At 58.4% G+C, this 15,593-nt stretch overlaps 8 non-coding genes and 1 pseudogene across 8 annotated transcripts; all 9 read left to right on the top strand.

Annotated features, from left to right (window-relative positions):
- Nucleotides 1-890: 890 nt before the first annotated feature.
- On the top strand, nucleotides 891-1,009 carry LOC146637375 (5S ribosomal RNA). Its single transcript, XR_014905593.1, has one exon. It is a non-coding gene; the product is annotated as a 5S ribosomal RNA (ribosomal RNA).
- A 1,973-nt stretch (nucleotides 1,010-2,982) lies between these two features.
- Nucleotides 2,983-3,101, top strand: LOC146637376 (5S ribosomal RNA). The gene has a single exon (XR_014905910.1). It is a non-coding gene; the product is annotated as a 5S ribosomal RNA (ribosomal RNA).
- A 1,563-nt stretch (nucleotides 3,102-4,664) lies between these two features.
- LOC146637377 (5S ribosomal RNA) lies at nucleotides 4,665-4,783 on the top strand. The gene has a single exon (XR_014905911.1). It is a non-coding gene; the product is annotated as a 5S ribosomal RNA (ribosomal RNA).
- Nucleotides 4,784-7,032: 2,249 nt separating this feature from the next.
- LOC146637378 (5S ribosomal RNA) lies at nucleotides 7,033-7,151 on the top strand. The gene has a single exon (XR_014905912.1). It is a non-coding gene; the product is annotated as a 5S ribosomal RNA (ribosomal RNA).
- A 1,563-nt stretch (nucleotides 7,152-8,714) lies between these two features.
- Nucleotides 8,715-8,833, top strand: LOC146637379 (5S ribosomal RNA). The gene has a single exon (XR_014905913.1). It is a non-coding gene; the product is annotated as a 5S ribosomal RNA (ribosomal RNA).
- A 1,690-nt stretch (nucleotides 8,834-10,523) lies between these two features.
- Nucleotides 10,524-10,642, top strand: LOC146637380 (5S ribosomal RNA). Its single transcript, XR_014905914.1, has one exon. It is a non-coding gene; the product is annotated as a 5S ribosomal RNA (ribosomal RNA).
- Nucleotides 10,643-12,215: 1,573 nt separating this feature from the next.
- LOC146637381 (5S ribosomal RNA) lies at nucleotides 12,216-12,334 on the top strand. The gene has a single exon (XR_014905916.1). It is a non-coding gene; the product is annotated as a 5S ribosomal RNA (ribosomal RNA).
- Nucleotides 12,335-13,388: 1,054 nt separating this feature from the next.
- On the top strand, nucleotides 13,389-13,507 carry LOC146637382 (5S ribosomal RNA). Its single transcript, XR_014905917.1, has one exon. It is a non-coding gene; the product is annotated as a 5S ribosomal RNA (ribosomal RNA).
- Nucleotides 13,508-14,489: 982 nt separating this feature from the next.
- Nucleotides 14,490-14,608, top strand: LOC146637383 (5S ribosomal RNA; annotated as a pseudogene).
- Nucleotides 14,609-15,593: the final 985 nt, after the last annotated feature.

Consider the following 15,593-nt stretch of genomic DNA (forward strand, 5'->3'; position numbering starts at 1 on the left):
TGCTCAGGCCACTTACACCACACCAGGGCCCTTTTGCTGCTGGCTGAGGCCACTTACACCACACCAGTGCCTGTGGCTTCTGGCTGAGGCGACTTACACCACACCAGGGCCTGTGGCTGCTGGCTGAGGCCACTTACACCACACCAGGGCCTGTGGCTCTTGCTCAGGCCACTCACATCACACCAGGCCCTGCGCTTCTGGCCGAGGCCATCTTCACCAAACCAGGCCCTGTGCTGCTTGCTGTGGCCATGTACAACACACCAGGCCCTGTGCTGGTTCCTGAGGCCATCTTCAACAATCCAGGGCCTGAGTGACCGGCTGGGGCCACTTACACCACATCAGGGCCTGTGGCTCTGGCTGAGGCCACTTACACCACACCAGGGCCTGTGGCTGCTGGCTGAGGCCACTTACACCACACCAGGGCCTGTGGCTGCTGGCTGAGGCCACTTACACCACACCAGGGCCTGTGGCTCTTGCTCAGGCCACTTACACCACACCAGGGCCTGTGGCACTGGCTGAGGCCACTTAGACCACACCAGGGCCTGTGGCTGCTGGCTGAGGCCACTTACAACACACCAGGGCCTGTGGCTGCTGGCTGAGGCCACTTACACCAAACCAGGGCCTGTGGCTGCTTGCTGAGGCCATCTTCACCAAACCAGGCCCTGTGCTGCTTGCTGTGGCCATGTAAAACACACCAGGTCCTGTGCTGGTTCTTGAGGCCATCTTCAACAATCCAGGGCCTGTGCTGTTGGATAAATGCCAAACTGAGCCTTTGGGTTAGGGTATTATGCAAACATGCAGGTATGGTTATAGGATTGTCTTCGTAACTTCAGGTACTTGCCACCTAATCACTTGAATCCATAAATTGAGACATTGTGCTGGGGCCAGCAGCTTACGGCCATACCACCCTGAGCACGCCTGACCTCGTCTGATCTCGGAAGCTAAGCAGGGCTGGGCTTGGTTAGTACTTGGATGGGAGACTGCCTGGGAATACCTGGTGCTGTAAGCCTTTCATTTTCATGTCATTGAACCGCTTTTGATCCAGAGAAGGGGTGTATTAAAAGACCAAAAGCAGCTCCCCATTAATGAGGGCACATTAACGACATTGCTTTTGGCTGTTTTCCAATGTCTTGTGCTGCTAGCTGATGCCACCTACACCACACCAGGGCCTGAGTGACCGGCTGGGGCCACTTACACCACATCAGGGCCTGTGGCTGCTGGCTGAGGCCACTTACACCACACCAGGGCCTGAGTGACCGGCTGGGGCCACTTACACCACATCAGGGCCTGTGGCTGCTGGCTGAGGCCACTTACACCACACCAGGGCCTGTGGCTGCTGGCTGAGGCCACTTACACCACACCAGGGCCTGTGGCTGCTGGCTGAGGCCAGTTACACCACACCAGAGCTTGTGGCTGCTGGCTGAAGCCACTTACACCACACCAGGGCCTTAGTTGCTATTGAGGCCAATTACACCACACCAGGGTCTGTGGCTCTTGCTCAGGCCACTTACACCACACCAGGGCCTGTGGCACTGGCTGAGGCGACTTACACCACACCAGGGCCTGTGGCTGCTGGCTGAGGCCACTTACACCACACCAGGGCCTGTGGCTGCTGGCTGAGGCCACCTACACCCCACCAGGGCCTGTGGCTGCTGGCTGAGGCGACTTACACCACACCAGGGCCCTTTTGCTGCTGGCTGAGGCCACTTACACCACACCAGTGCCTGTGGCTTCTGGCTGAGGCGACTTACACCACACCAGGGCCTGTGGCTGCTGGCTGAGGCCACTTACACCACACCAGTGCCTGTGGCTCTTGCTCAGGCCACTCACATCACACCAGGCCCTGCGCTTCTGGCCGAGGCCATCTTCACCAAACCAGGCCCTGTGCTGCTAGCTGATGCCACCTACACCACACCAGGGCCTGAGTGACCGGCTGGGGCCACTTACACCACATCAGGGCCTGTGGCTCTGGCTGAGGCCACTTACACCACACCAGGGCCTGTGGCTGCTGGCTGAGGCCAGTTACACCACACCAGAGCCTGTGGCTGCTGGCTGAAGCCACTTACACCACACCAGGGCCTTAGTTGCTATTGAGGCCACTTACACCACACCAGGGCCTGTGGCTGCTGGCTGAGGCCACCTACACCACACCAGGGCCTGTGGCTGCTGGCTGAGGCGACTTACACCACACCAGGGCCCTTTTGCTGCTGGCTGAGGCCACTTACACCACACCAGTGCCTGTGGCTTCTGGCTGAGGCGACTTGCACCACACCAGGGCCTGTGGCTGCTGGCTGAGGCCACTTAGACCACACCAGGGCCTGTGGCTGCTGGCTGAGGCCACTTACAACACACCAGGGCCTGTGGCTGCTGGCTGAGGCCACTTACACCACACCAGGGCCTGTGGCTGCTGGCTGAGGCCACTTACACCAAACCAGGGCCTGTGGCTCTTGCTCAGGCCACTTACACCACACCAGGGCCTGTGGCTGCTGGCTGAGGCCACTTACAACACACCAGGGCCTGTGGCTGCTGGCTGAGGCCACTTACACCAAACCAGGGCCTGTGGCTCTTGCTCAGGCCACTTACACCACACCAGGGCCTGTGGCTGCTGGCTGAGGCCACCTACACCACACCAGGGCCTGTGGCTGCTGGCTGAGGCCACTTACACCACACCAGGGCCTGTGGCTCTTGCTCAGGCCACTCACATCACACCAGGCCCTGTGCTTCTGGCCGAGGCCATCTTCACCAAACCAGGCCCTGTGCTGCTTGCTGTGGCCATGTACAACACACCAGGCCCTGTGCTGGTTCCTGAGGCCATCTTCAACAATCCAGGGCCTGTGCTGTTGGATAAATGCCAAACTGAGCCTTTGGGTTAGGGTATTATGCAAACATGCAGGTATGGTTATAGGATTGTCTTCGTAACTTCAGGTACTTGCCACCTAATCACTTGAATCCATAAATTGAGACATTGTGCTGGGGCCAGCAGCTTACGGCCATACCACCCTGAGCACGCCCGACCTCGTCTGATCTCGGAAGCTAAGCAGGGCTGGGCTTGGTTAGTACTTGGATGGGAGACTGCCTGGGAATACCTGGTGCTGTAAGCCTTTCATTTTCATGTCATTGAACCGCTTTTGATCCAGAGAAGGAGTGTATTAAAAGACCAAAAGCAGCTGCCCATTAATGAGGGCACATTAACGACACTGCTTTTGGCTCTTTTCCAATGTCTTGTGCTGCTAGCTGATGCCACCTACACCACACCAGGGCCTGAGTGACCGGCTGGGGCCACTTACACCACATCAGGGCCTGTGGCTCTGGCTGAGGCCACTTACACCACACCAGGGCCTGTGGCTGCTGGCTGAGGCCACCTACACCACACCAGGGCCTTAGTTGCTATTGAGGCCAATTACACCACACCAGGGTCTGTGGCTCTTGCGCAGGCCACTTACACCACACCAGGGCCTGTGGCACTGGCTGAGGCCACTTACACCACACCAGGGCCTGTGGCTGCTGGCTGAGGCCACTTACACCACACAAGGGCCTGTGGCTGCTGGCTGAGGCCAGTTACACCACACCAGGGCCTTAGTTGCTATTGAGGCCACTTACACCACACCAGGGCCTGTGGCTCTTGCTCAGGCCACTCACATCACACCAGGCCCTGCGCTTCTGGCCGAGGCCATCTTCACCAAACCTGGCCCTCTGCTGCTAGCTGTGGCCATGTACAACACACCAGGCCCTGTGCTGGTTCCTGAGGCCACTTACACCACACCAGTGCCTGTGGCTTCTGGCTGAGGCGACTTACACCACACCAGGGCCTGTGGCTGCTGGCTGAGGCCACTTACACCACACCAGGGCCTGTGGCTCTTGCTCAGGCCACTCACATCACACCAGGCCCTGCGCTTCTGGCCGAGGCCATCTTCACCAAACCTGGCCCTCTGCTGCTAGCTGTGGCCATGTACAACACACCAGGCCCTGTGCTGGTTCCTGAGGCCACTTACACCACACCAGTGCCTGTGGCTTCTGGCTGAGGCGACTTACACCACACCAGGGCCTGTGGCTGCTGGCTGAGGCCACTTACACCACACCAGGGCCTGTGGCTCTTGCTCAGGCCACTCACATCACACCAGGCCCTGCGCTTCTGGCCGAGGCCATCTTCACCAAACCAGGCCCTGTGGCTCTTGCTCAGGCCACTTACACCACACCAGGGCCTTATTTGCTATTGAGGCCACTTACACCACACCAGGGCCTGTGGCTCTGGCTTAGGTCACTTACACCACACCAGGGCCTGTGGCACTTGCTCAGGCCACTTACACCACACCAGGGCCTGTGGCTGCTGGCTGAGGCCACTTACACCACACCAGGGCCTGTGGCTCTTGCTCAGGCCACTCACATCACACCAGGCCCTGCGCTTCTGGCCGAGGCCATCTTCACCAAACCAGGCCCTGTGCTGCTTGCTGTGGCCATGTACAACACACCAGGCCCTGTGCTGGTTCCTGAGGCCATCTTCAACAATCCAGGGCCTGTGCTGTTGGATAAATGCCAAACTGAGCCTTTGGGTTAGGGTATTATGCAAACATGCAGGTATGGTTATAGGATTGTCTTCGTAACTTCAGGTACTTGCCACCTAATCACTTGAATCCATAAATTGAGACATTGTGCTGGGGCCAGCAGCTTACGGCCATACCACCCTGAGCACGCCCGACCTCGTCTGATCTCGGAAGCTAAGCAGGGCTGGGCTTGGTTAGTACTTGGATGGGAGACTGCCTGGGAATACCTGGTGCTGTAAGCCTTTCCTTTTCATGTCATTGAACCGCTTTTGATCCAGAGAAGGGGTGTATTAAAAGACCAAAAGCATCTGCCCATTAATGAGGGCACATTAACAACACTGCTTTTGGCTCTTTTCCAATGTCTTGTGCTGCTAGCTGAGGCCACCTACACCACACCAGGGCCTGTGGCTGCTGGCTGAGGCGACTTACACCACACCAGGGCCCTTTTGCTGCTGGCTGAGGCCACTTACACCACACCAGTGCCTGTGGCTTCTGGCTGAGGCGACTTACACCACACCAGGGCCTGTGGCACTTGCTCAGGCCACTTACACCACACCAGGGCCTGTGGCTCTTGCTCAGGCCACTTACACCACACCAGGGCCTGTGGCTCTTGCTCAGGCCACTTACACCACACCAGGGCCCTTTTGCTGCTGGCTGAGGCCACTTACACCACACCAGTGCCTGTGGCTTCTGGCTGAGGCGACTTACACCACACCAGGGCCTGTGGCTGCTGGCTGAGGCCACTTACACCACACCAGGGCCTGTGGCTCTTGCTCAGGCCACTCACATCACACCAGGCCCTGCGCTTCTGGCCGAGGCCATCTTCACCAAACCAGGCCCTGTGCTGCTTGCTGTGGCCATGTACAACACACCAGGCCCTGTGCTGGTTCCTGAGGCCATCTTCAACAATCCAGGGCCTGAGTGACCGGCTGGGGCCACTTACACCACATCAGGGCCTGTGGCTCTGGCTGAGGCCACTTACACCACACCAGGGCCTGTGGCTGCTGGCTGAGGCCACTTACACCAAACCAGGGCCTGTGGCTCTTGCTCAGGCCACTTACACCACACCAGGGCCTGTGGCTGCTGGCTGAGGCCACTTACAACACACCAGGGCCTGTGGCTGCTGGCTGAGGCCACTTACACCAAACCAGGGCCTGTGGCTCTTGCTCAGGCCACTTACACCACACCAGGGCCTGTGGCTGCTGGCTGAGGCCACCTACACCACACCAGGGCCTGTGGCTGCTGGCTGAGGCCACTTACACCACACCAGGGCCTGTGGCTGCTGGCTGAGGCCACTTACACCACACCAGTGCCTGTGGCTCTTGCTCAGGCCACTCACATCACACCAGGCCCTGCGCTTCTGGCCGAGGCCATCTTCACCAAACCAGGCCCTGTGCTGCTAGCTGATGCCACCTACACCACACCAGGGCCTGAGTGACCGGCTGGGGCCACTTACACCACATCAGGGCCTGTGGCTCTGGCTGAGGCCACTTACACCACACCAGGGCCTGTGGCTGCTGGCTGAGGCCAGTTACACCACACCAGAGCCTGTGGCTGCTGGCTGAAGCCACTTACACCACACCAGGGCCTTAGTTGCTATTGAGGCCACTTACACCACACCAGGGCCTGTGGCTGCTGGCTGAGGCCACCTACACCACACCAGGGCCTGTGGCTGCTGGCTGAGGCGACTTACACCACACCAGGGCCCTTTTGCTGCTGGCTGAGGCCACTTACACCACACCAGTGCCTGTGGCTTCTGGCTGAGGCGACTTGCACCACACCAGGGCCTGTGGCTGCTGGCTGAGGCCACTTAGACCACACCAGGGCCTGTGGCTGCTGGCTGAGGCCACTTACAACACACCAGGGCCTGTGGCTGCTGGCTGAGGCCACTTACACCACACCAGGGCCTGTGGCTGCTGGCTGAGGCCACTTACACCAAACCAGGGCCTGTGGCTCTTGCTCAGGCCACTTACACCACACCAGGGCCTGTGGCTGCTGGCTGAGGCCACTTACAACACACCAGGGCCTGTGGCTGCTGGCTGAGGCCACTTACACCAAACCAGGGCCTGTGGCTCTTGCTCAGGCCACTTACACCACACCAGGGCCTGTGGCTGCTGGCTGAGGCCACCTACACCACACCAGGGCCTGTGGCTGCTGGCTGAGGCCACTTACACCACACCAGGGCCTGTGGCTCTTGCTCAGGCCACTCACATCACACCAGGCCCTGTGCTTCTGGCCGAGGCCATCTTCACCAAACCAGGCCCTGTGCTGCTTGCTGTGGCCATGTACAACACACCAGGCCCTGTGCTGGTTCCTGAGGCCATCTTCAACAATCCAGGGCCTGTGCTGTTGGATAAATGCCAAACTGAGCCTTTGGGTTAGGGTATTATGCAAACATGCAGGTATGGTTATAGGATTGTCTTCGTAACTTCAGGTACTTGCCACCTAATCACTTGAATCCATAAATTGAGACATTGTGCTGGGGCCAGCAGCTTACGGCCATACCACCCTGAGCACGCCCGACCTCGTCTGATCTCGGAAGCTAAGCAGGGCTGGGCTTGGTTAGTACTTGGATGGGAGACTGCCTGGGAATACCTGGTGCTGTAAGCCTTTCATTTTCATGTCATTGAACCGCTTTTGATCCAGAGAAGGAGTGTATTAAAAGACCAAAAGCAGCTGCCCATTAATGAGGGCACATTAACGACACTGCTTTTGGCTCTTTTCCAATGTCTTGTGCTGCTAGCTGATGCCACCTACACCACACCAGGGCCTGAGTGACCGGCTGGGGCCACTTACACCACATCAGGGCCTGTGGCTCTGGCTGAGGCCACTTACACCACACCAGGGCCTGTGGCTGCTGGCTGAGGCCACCTACACCACACCAGGGCCTTAGTTGCTATTGAGGCCAATTACACCACACCAGGGTCTGTGGCTCTTGCGCAGGCCACTTACACCACACCAGGGCCTGTGGCACTGGCTGAGGCCACTTACACCACACCAGGGCCTGTGGCTGCTGGCTGAGGCCACTTACACCACACAAGGGCCTGTGGCTGCTGGCTGAGGCCAGTTACACCACACCAGGGCCTTAGTTGCTATTGAGGCCACTTACACCACACCAGGGCCTGTGGCTCTTGCTCAGGCCACTCACATCACACCAGGCCCTGCGCTTCTGGCCGAGGCCATCTTCACCAAACCTGGCCCTCTGCTGCTAGCTGTGGCCATGTACAACACACCAGGCCCTGTGCTGGTTCCTGAGGCCACTTACACCACACCAGTGCCTGTGGCTTCTGGCTGAGGCGACTTACACCACACCAGGGCCTGTGGCTGCTGGCTGAGGCCACTTACACCACACCAGGGCCTGTGGCTCTTGCTCAGGCCACTCACATCACACCAGGCCCTGCGCTTCTGGCCGAGGCCATCTTCACCAAACCTGGCCCTCTGCTGCTAGCTGTGGCCATGTACAACACACCAGGCCCTGTGCTGGTTCCTGAGGCCACTTACACCACACCAGTGCCTGTGGCTTCTGGCTGAGGCGACTTACACCACACCAGGGCCTGTGGCTGCTGGCTGAGGCCACTTACACCACACCAGGGCCTGTGGCTCTTGCTCAGGCCACTCACATCACACCAGGCCCTGCGCTTCTGGCCGAGGCCATCTTCACCAAACCAGGCCCTGTGGCTCTTGCTCAGGCCACTTACACCACACCAGGGCCTTATTTGCTATTGAGGCCACTTACACCACACCAGGGCCTGTGGCTCTGGCTTAGGTCACTTACACCACACCAGGGCCTGTGGCACTTGCTCAGGCCACTTACACCACACCAGGGCCTGTGGCTGCTGGCTGAGGCCACTTACACCACACCAGGGCCTGTGGCTCTTGCTCAGGCCACTCACATCACACCAGGCCCTGCGCTTCTGGCCGAGGCCATCTTCACCAAACCAGGCCCTGTGCTGCTTGCTGTGGCCATGTACAACACACCAGGCCCTGTGCTGGTTCCTGAGGCCATCTTCAACAATCCAGGGCCTGTGCTGTTGGATAAATGCCAAACTGAGCCTTTGGGTTAGGGTATTATGCAAACATGCAGGTATGGTTATAGGATTGTCTTCGTAACTTCAGGTACTTGCCACCTAATCACTTGAATCCATAAATTGAGACATTGTGCTGGGGCCAGCAGCTTACGGCCATACCACCCTGAGCACGCCCGACCTCGTCTGATCTCGGAAGCTAAGCAGGGCTGGGCTTGGTTAGTACTTGGATGGGAGACTGCCTGGGAATACCTGGTGCTGTAAGCCTTTCCTTTTCATGTCATTGAACCGCTTTTGATCCAGAGAAGGGGTGTATTAAAAGACCAAAAGCATCTGCCCATTAATGAGGGCACATTAACAACACTGCTTTTGGCTCTTTTCCAATGTCTTGTGCTGCTAGCTGAGGCCACCTACACCACACCAGGGCCTGTGGCTGCTGGCTGAGGCGACTTACACCACACCAGGGCCCTTTTGCTGCTGGCTGAGGCCACTTACACCACACCAGTGCCTGTGGCTTCTGGCTGAGGCGACTTACACCACACCAGGGCCTGTGGCACTTGCTCAGGCCACTTACACCACACCAGGGCCTGTGGCTCTTGCTCAGGCCACTTACACCACACCAGGGCCTGTGGCTCTTGCTCAGGCCACTTACACCACACCAGGGCCCTTTTGCTGCTGGCTGAGGCCACTTACACCACACCAGTGCCTGTGGCTTCTGGCTGAGGCGACTTACACCACACCAGGGCCTGTGGCTGCTGGCTGAGGCCACTTACACCACACCAGGGCCTGTGGCTCTTGCTCAGGCCACTCACATCACACCAGGCCCTGCGCTTCTGGCCGAGGCCATCTTCACCAAACCAGGCCCTGTGCTGCTTGCTGTGGCCATGTACAACACACCAGGCCCTGTGCTGGTTCCTGAGGCCATCTTCAACAATCCAGGGCCTGAGTGACCGGCTGGGGCCACTTACACCACATCAGGGCCTGTGGCTCTGGCTGAGGCCACTTACACCACACCAGGGCCTGTGGCTGCTGGCTGAGGCCACTTACACCACACCAGGGCCTGTGGCTGCTGGCTGAGGCCACTTACACCACACCAGGGCCTGTGGCTTCTGGCTGAGGCGACTTGCACCACACCAGGGCCTGTGGCTGCTGGCTGAGGCCACTTACACCACACCAGGGCCTGTGGCTCTTGCTCAGGCCACTCACATCACACCAGGCCCTGCGCTTCTGGCTGAGGCCATCTTCACCAAACCAGGCCCTGTGGCTCTTGCTCAGGCCACTTACACCACACCAGGGCCTTATTTGCTATTGAGGCCACTTACACCACACCAGGGCCTGTGGCTCTGGCTTAGGCCACTTACACCACACCAGGGCCTGTGGCACTTGCTCAGGCCACTTACACCACACCAGGGCCTGTGGCTCTTGCTCAGGCCACTTACACCACACCAGGGCCTGTGGCACTGGCTGAGGCCACTTAGACCACACCAGGGCCTGTGGCTGCTGGCTGAGGCCACTTACAAAACACCAGGGCCTGTGGCTGCTGGCTGAGGCCACTTACACCACACCAGGGCCTGTGGCTGCTGGCTGAGGCCACCTACACCACACCAGGGCCTGTGGCTGCTGGCTGAGGCCACTTACACCACACCAGGGCCTGTGGCTCTTGCTCAGGCCACTCACATCACACCAGGCCCTGCGCTTCTGGCCGAGGCCATCTTCACCAAACCAGGCCCTGTGCTGCTTGCTGTGGCCATGTACAACACACCAGGCCCTGTGCTGGTTCCTGAGGCCATCTTCAACAATCCAGGGCCTGTGCTGTTGGATAAATGCCAAACTGAGCCTTTGGGTTAGGGTATTATGCAAACATGCAGGTATGGTTATAGGATTGTCTTCGTAACTTCAGGTACTTGCCACCTAATCACTTGAATCCATAAATTGAGACATTGTGCTGGGGCCAGCAGCTTACGGCCATACCACCCTGAGCACGCCCGACCTCGTCTGATCTCGGAAGCTAAGCAGGGCTGGGCTTGGTTAGTACTTGGATGGGAGACTGCCTGGGAATACCTGGTGCTGTAAGCCTTTCATTTTCATGTCATTGAACCGCTTTTGATCCAGAGAAGGGGTGTATTAAAAGACCAAAAGCAGCTGCCCATTAATGAGGGCACATTAACGACACTGCTTTTGGCTCTTTTCCAATGTCTTGTGCTGCTAGCTGATGCCACCTACACCACACCAGGGCCTGAGTGACCGGCTGGGGCCACTTACACCACATCAGGTCCTGTGGCTCTGGCTGAGGCCACTTACACCACACCAGGGCCTGTGGCTGCTGGCTGAGGCCAGTTACACCACACCAGAGCCTGTGGCTGCTGGCTGAAGCCACTTACACCACACCAGGGCCTTAGTTGCTATTGAGGCCACTTACACCACACCAGGGCCTGTGGCTGCTGGCTGAGGCCACCTACACCACACCAGGGCCTGTGGCTGCTGGCTGAGGCGACTTACACCACACCAGGGCCCTTTTGCTGCTGGCTGAGGCCACTTACACCACACCAGTGCCTGTGGCTTCTGGCTGAGGCGACTTGCACCACACCAGGGCCTGTGGCTGCTGGCTGAGGCCACTTACACCACACCAGGGCCTGTGGCTCTTGCTCAGGCCACTCACATCACACCAGGCCCTGCGCTTCTGGCTGAGGCCATCTTCACCAAACCAGGCCCTGTGGCTCTTGCTCAGGCCACTTACACCACACCAGGGCCTTATTTGCTATTGAGGCCACTTACACCACACCAGGGCCTGTGGCTCTGGCTTAGGCCACTTACACCACACCAGGGCCTGTGGCACTTGCTCAGGCCACTTACACCACACCAGGGCCTGTGGCTCTTGCTCAGGCCACTTACACCACACCAGGGCCTGTGGCACTGGCTGAGGCCACTTAGACCACACCAGGGCCTGTGGCTGCTGGCTGAGGCCACCTACACCACACCAGGGCCTGTGGCTGCTGGCTGAGGCGACTTACACCACACCAGGGCCCTTTTGCTGCTGGCTGAGGCCACTTACAAAACACCAGGGCCTGTGGCTGCTGGCTGAGGCCACTTACACCAAACCAGGGCCTGTGGCTCTTGCTCAGGCCACTTACACCACACCAGGGCCTGTGGCTGCTGGCTGAGGCCACTTACAACACACCAGGGCCTGTGGCTGCTGGCTGAGGCCACTTACACCAAACCAGGGCCTGTGGCTCTTGCTCAGGCCACTTACACCACACCAGGGCCTGTGGCTGCTGGCTGAGGCCACCTACACCACACCAGGGCCTGTGGCTGCTGGCTGAGGCCACTTACACCACACCAGGGCCTGTGGCTCTTGCTCAGGCCACTCACATCACACCAGGCCCTGCGCTTCTGGCCGAGGCCATCTTCACCAAACCAGGCCCTGTGCTGCTTGCTGTGGCCATGTACAACACACCAGGCCCTGTGCTGGTTCCTGAGGCCATCTTCAACAATCCAGGGCCTGTGCTGTTGGATAAATGCCAAACTGAGCCTTTGGGTTAGGGTATTATGCAAACATGCAGGTATGGTTATAGGATTGTCTTCGTAACTTCAGGTACTTGCCACCTAATCACTTGAATCCATAAATTGAGACATTGTGCTGGGGCCAGCAGCTTACGGCCATACCACCCTGAGCACGCCCGACCTCGTCTGATCTCGGAAGCTAAGCAGGGCTGGGCTTGGTTAGTACTTGGATGGGAGACTGCCTGGGAATACCTGGTGCTGTAAGCCTTTCATTTTCATGTCATTGAACCGCTTTTGATCCAGAGAAGGGGTGTATTAAAAGACCAAAAGCAGCTGCCCATTAATGAGGGCACATTAACGACACTGCTTTTGGCTCTTTTCCAATGTCTTGTGCTGCTAGCTGATGCCACCTACACCACACCAGGGCCTGAGTGACCGGCTGGGGCCACTTACACCACATCAGGGCCTGTGGCTCTGGCTGAGGCCACTTACACCACACCAGGGCCTGTGGCTGCTGGCTGAGGCCACCTACACCACACCAGGGCCTTAGTTGCTATTGAGGCCAATTACACCACACCAGGGTCTGTGGCTCTTGCTCAGGCCACTTACACCACACCAGGGCCTGTGGCACTGGCTGAGGCCACTTACACCACACCAGGGCCTGTGGCTGCTGGCTGAGGCCACTTACACCACACAAGGGCCTGTGGCTGCTGGCTGAGGCCAGTTACACCACACCAGGGCCTTAGTTGCTATTGAGGCCACTTACACCACACCAGGGCCTGTGGCTCTTGCTCAGGCCACTCACATCACACCAGGCCCTGCGCTTCTGGCCGAGGCCATCTTCACCAAACCTGGCCCTCTGCTGCTATCTGTGGCCATGTACAACACACCAGGCCCTGTGCTGGTTCCTGAGGCCACTTACACCACACCAGTGCCTGTGGCTTCTGGCTGAGGCGACTTACACCACACCAGGGCCTGTGGCTGCTGGCTGAGGCCACTTACACCACACCAGGGTCTGTGGCTCTTGCTCAGGCCACTCACATCACACCAGGCCCTGCGCTTCTGGCCGAGGCCATCTTCACCAAACCTGGCCCTCTGCTGCTAGCTGTGGCCATGTACAACACACCAGGCCCTGTGCTGGTTCCTGAGGCCATCTTCAACAATCCAGGGCCTGTGCTGTTGGATAAATGCCAAACTAAGCCTTTGGGTTAGGGTATTATGCAAACATGCAGGTATGGTTATAGGATAGTCTTCGTAACTTCAGGTACTTGCCACCTAATCACTTGAATCCATAAATTGAGACATTGTGCTGGGGCCAGCAGCTTACGGCCATACCACCCTGAGCACGCCCGACCTCGTCTGATCTCGGAAGCTAAGCAGGGCTGGGCTTGGTTAGTACTTGGATGGGAGACTGCCTGGGAATACCTGGTGCTGTAAGCCTTTCATTTTCATGTCATTGAACCGCTTTTGATCCAGAGAAGGGGTGTATTAAAAGACCAAAAGCATCTGCCCATTAATGAGGGCACATTAACGACATTGCTTTTGGCTCTTTTCCAATGTCTTGTGCTGCTAGCTGATGCAACCTACACCACACAAGGGCCTGAGTGACCGGCTGGGGCCACTTACACCACATCAGGGCCTGTGGCTCTGGCTGAGGCCACTTACACCACACCAGGGCCTGTGGCTGCTGGCTGAGGCCACTTACACCACACCAGGGCCTGTGGCTGCTGGCTGAGGCCACCTACACCACACCAGGGCATTAGTTGCTATTGAGGCCAATTACACCACACCAGGGTCTGTGGCTCTTGCTCAGGCCACTTACACCACACCAGGGCCTGTGGCACTGGCTGAGGCCACTTACACCACACCAGGGCCTGTGGCTGCTGGCTGAGGCCACTTACACCACACCAGGGCCTGTGGCTGCTGGCTGAGGCCACTTACACCACACCAGGGCCTGTGGCTGCTGGCTGAGGCCACCTACACCACACCAGGGCCTGTGGCTGCTGACTGAGGCGACTTACACCACACCAGGGCCCTTTTGCTGCTGGCTGAGGCCACTTACACCACACCAGTGCCTGTGGCTTCTGGCTGAGGCGACTTACACCACACCAGGGCCTGTGGCTGCTGGCTGAGGCCACTTACACCACACCAGGGCCTGTGGCTCTTGCTCAGGCCACTCACATCACACCAGGCCCTGCGCTTCTGGCCGAGGCCATCTTCACCAAACCAGGCCCTGTGCTGCTTGCTGTGGCCATCTTCAACAATCCAGGGCCTGTGCTGTTGGATAAATGCCAAACTAAGCCTTTGGGTTAGGGTATTATGCAAACATGCAGGTATGGTTATAGGATTGTCTTCGTAACTTCAGGTACTTGCCACCTAATCACTTGAATCCATAAATTGAGACATTGTGCTGGGGCCAGCAGCTTACGGCCATACCACTCTGAGCACGCCCGACCTCGTCTGATCTCGGAAGCTAAGCAGGGCTGGGCTTGGTTAGTACTTGGATGGGAGACTGCCTGGGAATACCTTGTGCTGTAAGTCTTTCATTTTCATGTCATTGAACCGCTTTTGATCCAGAGAAGGGGTGTATTAAAAGACCAAAAGCAGCTGCCCATTAATGAGGGCACATTAACGACACTGCTTTTGGCTCTTTTCCAATGTCTTGTGCTGCTAGCTGAGGCCACTTACACCACACCAGGGCCTGTGGCTCTTGCTCAGGCCACTCACATCACACCAGGCCCTGCGCTTCTGGCCGAGGCCATCTTCACCAAACCAGGCCCTGTGGCTCTTGCTCAGGCCACTTACACCACACCAGGGCCTTATTTGCTATTGAGGCCACTTACACCACACCAGGGCCTGTGGCACTTGCTCAGGCCACTTACACCACACCAGGGCCCTTTTGCTGCTGGCTGAGGCCACTTACACCACACCAGTGCCTGTGGCTTCTGGCTGAGGCCACCTACACCACACCAGGGCCTGTGGCTGCTGGCTGAGGCCACCTACACCACACCAGGGCCTTAGTTGCTATTGAGGCCAATTACACCACACCAGGGTCTGTGGCTCTTGCTCAGGCCACTTACACCACACCAGGGCATTAGTTGCTATTGAGGCCAATTACACCACACCAGAGCCTGTGGCTGCTGGCTGAAGCCACTTACACCACACCAGGGCCTTAGTTGCTATTGAGGCCACTTACACCACACCAGGGCCTGTGGCTGCTGGCTGAGGCCACCTACACCACACCAGGGCCTGTGGCTGCTGGCTGAGGCGACTTACACCACACCAGGGCCCTTTTGCTGCTGGCTGAGGCCACTTACACCACACCAGTGCCTGTGGCTTCTGGCTGAGGCGACTTACACCACACCAGGGCCTGTGGCTGCTGGCTGAGGCCACTTACACCACACCAGGGCCTGTGGCTCTTGCTCAGGCCACTCACATCACACCAGGCCCTGCGCTTCTGGCTGAGGCCATCTTCACCAAACCAGGCCCTGTGGCTCTTGCTCAGGCCACTTACACCACACCAGGG

The sequence above is a fragment of the Diplotaxodon limnothrissa genome, linkage group LG3, assembly GCF_057381915.1.
Source record: "Diplotaxodon limnothrissa isolate DT_005_m linkage group LG3, D_limnothrissa_male_GT1.1, whole genome shotgun sequence".
NCBI lineage: Eukaryota > Metazoa > Chordata > Actinopteri > Cichliformes > Cichlidae > Diplotaxodon > Diplotaxodon limnothrissa.